The sequence below is a fragment of the Poeciliopsis prolifica genome, unplaced genomic scaffold (genome assembly GCF_027474105.1).
Source record: "Poeciliopsis prolifica strain line A6 unplaced genomic scaffold, Auburn_PproV2 SCAFFOLD006, whole genome shotgun sequence".
Classification (NCBI taxonomy): domain Eukaryota; kingdom Metazoa; phylum Chordata; class Actinopteri; order Cyprinodontiformes; family Poeciliidae; genus Poeciliopsis; species Poeciliopsis prolifica.
In genome coordinates, this window is record NW_026562381.1 from 11,877,827 (window position 1) to 11,883,478 (window position 5,652).

The following is a 5,652-nucleotide window of genomic DNA, read 5'->3' on the forward strand; positions in this document are numbered from 1 at the left end:
TTTATTTTGCCTTTTTTCCTTTTTGCTCACTTCCTCTTTAGGAAATCGCTGTCTCTACCTCATTCTCTCATTTCATACCTCTTACTTCAATCATTCCTGGTTTTCTTCACATTTTCTCTCTCGTCATTCAGCTTACTGTAGCATTGCAGCATGAGTTAGTGAGTAAATGCAAACGCCAACCTCTACCTAATTTGTCAGTGTACAATATATCTCAAGAGAAACTATAACGTTGTTATGCATGTGGAGGTTGCTTGTGTTTTTTTTGTTTTTCTTTTTGGTCGGCGTTTTGGGTCTGACTTTGAATGTCGCTGCCTTTTCTCTGAGCACCAGAAGCAAGCTGACCCAGAGGAAAACTTCACTGTACATTTGGTTACAAACAAGTGCCTGGGAATTGTAGTTTTCAAGCATGGCAACTCTATACTAGATTATCTCTGAGAGGAAAAGTGATTTTGGGAAGGTACTGGAGAAAATATAGAAATATATATTAAACTCAAGAGAAGCCTCCGTCCCTAAAGGTAGCAATAAATTGCGCCATTGTGTCGGGAGGGTTTGTGTGGTTTGCTTGTAAATATTGTGTGAAGTGGTAGGAGCTAGTTGCAGATCTCTGTGGGTGACCTTCGACTGTGACATTAGAGAGAGGCTTAACGCCTTCCTCTGGACGGCGAGCGCGGTCGCAGCAGACTGAAGGTTTGCTGCTGTGAAAATGAGACCTAAATGAAGTGAATTGAGTCAGCTTTGTGCCATTCCCGTCACGCATTTTGACGCTTTGTAGAAACCGAATCCATTCGACCTTAAAGTGTTTTCTACGCTTTTTGCAGAGGAACATTTGTCATACACACCCAGCTTTGTTCACATCTTTCTATTCAGATATTTTTTCAGTAAAGTAATAAAAAATAAAACATTTCGGGACCTAAACTTGACGCTAAAACATTTGTTGTCTTTTTAATAATATAATTAGAAATTAGAGAGATTATCCACTGGCATTAATCTGGTTTCATATTGCTGAACAATGAATGTATTGACTGATTTATACTAGGCATCTTTCAGTGCTTTGCTACTTTAATCTCTGAAATATATTTTCTGCTACACAACTTTTCAACCAGTTATTTATGCAGCTAAATCTCAGTAGGTGTGAATATCATCAGATTAATTTTTTTCAGTATTTCAGTTCGTAAATTGTATTACTGTGGATTTATTGGACACAGAGTGAAATATTCAGGTCATTTCTGTTGGTTAGGATTACCAGCTAATGAAAACCCAAATTTCAGTTTCTCGGTAAGTGAGAATATTACATCAGACCAAGAACAAATGATCCTCTAGCAATTTGGATTGTGTGCTTTTCCACTCATCTTCCACACACTTTGACCTTGAAAACTAAACGAGGAACTAACTTTACCTTACATTTAAAAAGAGAACGATAAACCGTAACAATGGAGACCTTTTTCTCCTTAGCTTCTTCACGTATGCTACTCGATGTTTTCCTTCCACTCAACTTTCTAGTGAACTCTCTTCTTCAGCTCTGAGTTCTTGTAGCTTACCACTTCATGTTAACTGCATCCTGGATAACTTTACAATCAACAGTCATACACATAATCGTGTACCATAACATTGACAACTTTAAAAAAAAACTTATAAATCTTACAATGTTCTAATTTTACTTTTATGAGAAATTGAAATTTGAATTTTCATAGTGAGCTGATTTTGCAGCAAATATCTCAATCTGTGTGCAATTAATCTTAATAATAGGCAACTTTCCCTTTTTTTTAAATTACAGAAATAAAATAAAATTTTAATGAAATTGTCATGCAGTGAGCGATAAATAAATGTTTTCTCTGTTTGACTAGTCGGTTCAATATTGCAGTGCTGGATTTTATACATTGCCATGAACTCATTAGTCCTTTTGGTAACAAACTGCTTTCAGGGACAGTTAAAGACCATCCAATTAATCTGTTATCTTATTAAGGCGCATAATTTTAAAAGATGACTCCTAAAATGTTGCAGCCTACTAAATATTGCATCTTGACAGATCAATGCGTCATATTTCAGATTCCCTGGGAGAAGGAGATATTTGCTCTGTTCCAGATCTTTAATTTGAAAGCTGCCAGTGTCGGACGTGTCTACTTGCTGGATTTTTTTTAGTTTTCATTTGTACACAGCTGTTTACATATGAATCATTTGAAGGTAAAACAGAAGTTTACTTGCACATTTGCTTTATTTTTGTTCTTGATAAAGAAGAACGGAAAGCTTTCTGAACCCGTTCAGGGCTGCAGAGTTTCTCATCTGCTGACTGAACAGGAAGCGTTGGTCGGGCTGTCGCTGTGGCGGCGCTGTGTTTATTTGAACCGAAGCCAGAATACATTTGGTGACTAAGCTGAACACAACCATCTTTTTTTTTGTGTTTTGGCGTCGGTGCGAGCCAAAGAAAAATAAGTGAGTTCATGCAGAATAAATGCAGGATGATGGAATTAAAAAAGAGAGAGAGGGAAAGAATGAAGGAGTGAACAGAAGGAGGGAAAGTAGAGCAGGCTTGTAGATATCGCTCTTCCTTCCTTAGTTATCTTCTGCTGTGCAGGAACCTCTAATTTAACTTTTTATTTCTTGTTTGCTTGCTTGTTTGCTTTAATCAGGCGTTCTTTATGACTCCGCATGATCTATTATTACGTTGAATTATCATTTCAGTTGTTTGTACGATTAATTTTTTTTTAAAGAGAAGAAATAAAGTGAAAGAAGCCTGTAATTCACACTCATTTTGTGTGCTTTTTTTTGTTTTCAGTAATGTTTTTGTTTTATATGTTTATGGAAGTTTTTTAGGTTCTGCAAAGATTATTTCATGTATATTTTTCATCTTTTCTGGTACTTTTGTATATTATATGTTTCCAGCAAGATGTTTTTTCCATGGTGTCTTCAGAGCATAAATTATCTTCTGCCTATTGTGCATCTTTGGAAAGAAAAAGAAGTGGAATAAATCTGAGCAAAACTGTGTGCCATTATTATCTACATGCCACAATGTGAACTCTTCAAACGGTGATCAAGGTCTTGGTGTTTCTCTACTTTCTGATCGGTAACTTGAGCTTTGATCAGTGGAAATCTTGCCTGAAGTCGCTGACCGAAGAGGCCTGCTGTGCTCCGTGTTTTCAGACACTCTGCTCTCTTTCTCTCTCTCTTCATTCTGCCTTTCCTCTCCGTGTGAATGTGTCCAAATACCTGCAAGTGTTTATGGATGTGTGTCTGGCAAAAAAACAAACAAAAACAAAAAAAAAAACACGATACTGTGTCCTCTCTTTTTGTTTTTGTTGCCGATCCTGACTGTTTACATCTGTGTAAATATGCTCACCTGTTCTGTGTGCGTGCAACGGTCAATAAACTAAAGCCTTTGCATTTGATTAAAGCTCTCTGTCTGAAGGCCTCATTATTTACCTACTTCAGTATCGGATTACAGATGTCTCACTACTGATCCTCTCATTCATGCCTGATATAAACGCGATTAATATCACAGATAAATAAGTTTGTTCACATAATAAGTCATTAAAAACCAAGCCGCACCGTCATCCTCATACCATTTCCTGCTGTCTTTAATATCCAGATGTTGACCACATGATTCGTGTACAGATGAAAAACATTTCAGCAGAAAACATCTTTTTTTTTTTTTAAATTGGTTTCTATTAAATAGTTTTTGTTTTTCCAACTTGTCTCATTTTATGGTCAATAGAAACTAATATTTAAAAAATTAGATATAGGGTGAGTTGTTTAATCCGTCTCTCGTCATTTTAAAAGAGCAAACAAATTATTGATATCACTGCAAAAACATAAAGTCTTATCAAGTACTTCTATTCTAGAAACCAGTTTCTAGTTTCTGCCATGAGAACTAATACTTTTTCATCAATATTAACAAGTTATTTGACATAAAACAAGTGTTTATCTTGCTTGAAATTTGCTAGTAAGTTAGACTTATTTCAAGTGTATTCAGATGTTTGCACTAGGAACAAGAACAACATACTTTCTAAGACTTTGTGTTTTTGCAGATTCCATCAAAGTAATGAAGCAAAATTTAGGATTATATTTATTCACTGTTTATAAGCTGATGAAAGATGGAACTTTGACAAGACGTTCCCCTCGTCTCTGTTTAAATGAGTGACTAATGTTCTAATTTCACATTTGTTTACTTTCATTTGTGCTTCTAAAAGCATCACCAAAAACAAAACAGCCGTGTTTTTGCAACCAGTGAATGTTTCCTTCTGGTGTCTGAAAAATGAGCGGTCCCAAAACCCTGCCAATTTCTAAGTCATGTTCAAAGGGATGCTTCGCCATTTCCCAGCAACCCCAGCCGAGCCGAACCCGTTACCTAGTGGAGCTCCAAGACGATTGGTTTGCTAGATTTACCGCAGAAAGCGCCGTGGAATAGCTGAAACAAACAGAGCTCAATTGTTGGGATTCTCTACCAGTTTTACCACGGTAATTAAAAATAGCAACACTTGGCAGACCTGAAGCCAGATCTGCAAAAATCTGTGTCAGAGCAATTCATTAAAAAACTCAAAGTAATGTATCAGTGTTTAAAAAAGACATGCTGTTCTGCTGTCAGAGACAGCATTTAATTCTTCTTTCCCAACATATCAGGTAATGCTCCTAATATGGACATCGAGTCCAAGGCGTTTGCTCAAGAATGTCTGTTTAGAGAAGGAAGTAGTGAGCACTTAGCTCAAGTTCTCCCAAGCATTTTGTGATTATTCAATCAAGGGATTTATTGTGCAGACTTAAAACACACTTTAAATGAAGAATGAGACTTAATAGTTGTTTTTTTGGTTTCCTCCTTTGGCTGGACCTAAATACCAAAAAACATGGATATTTTTTTAACATAACTTGTATCGGTGATGTGTTTATACTTTTATAAACTTACTAATAAGTTTGTGGTGAAGGCAATAAATGTAGAATAATACATTGCTTTACAAAAGTGTTGACACCTTTTGATCTTTTTCTATGTTTTATTATGTCACAACCTAAAATTTCAATGTGTTTAATCTGGAATTTGTTGACTTAAAATTGTGCAAAAATTATGAAGTAAAAACAAAGAGATCATGTTTTCTTTTCTAAATAATATCTTAATACTTGAAATGAGACTAAATTAACTTAAAAGTAAGTTTTCAGCTAGATATAGGCGCTTGTTTTAAGTCAATAATTTATTAATATTTATTAAAAAGTACTGGTTCCATTGACAGATTATTTCACTCATTACATGGAAAATTGCTTTGGTATAAGTGAAATAATTTTTCATGAATTTTAAAAAAATACTTAAAACGAGCTGATATATTTTGCTGAAAAGTTACTTGTTAGTTAGTTTTGTTTTATTTCAAGTATTAAAATATTTTTATTTAGAAAAGGAAACATGATGTCTTTGTTTTTACTTCATAATTTTTGCACAACTTTAAGTTAACAAATTCCAGATTAAACACATTGAAATTTTAGGTTGTGACATAATAAAACATTGAAAAAGGTCAAAAGTTGTAAACACTTTTGTAAAACAAAGTATTATTCTACATTTATTTGCAGTAGAAAGTAGACAAAAATACTTAATAAGATTTTGTGTTTTTGCACAAACGATTACGTTTTACGATTACAATGTGACAAAAAAAGTAAAAAAAAAAGGTCAAGGGATAG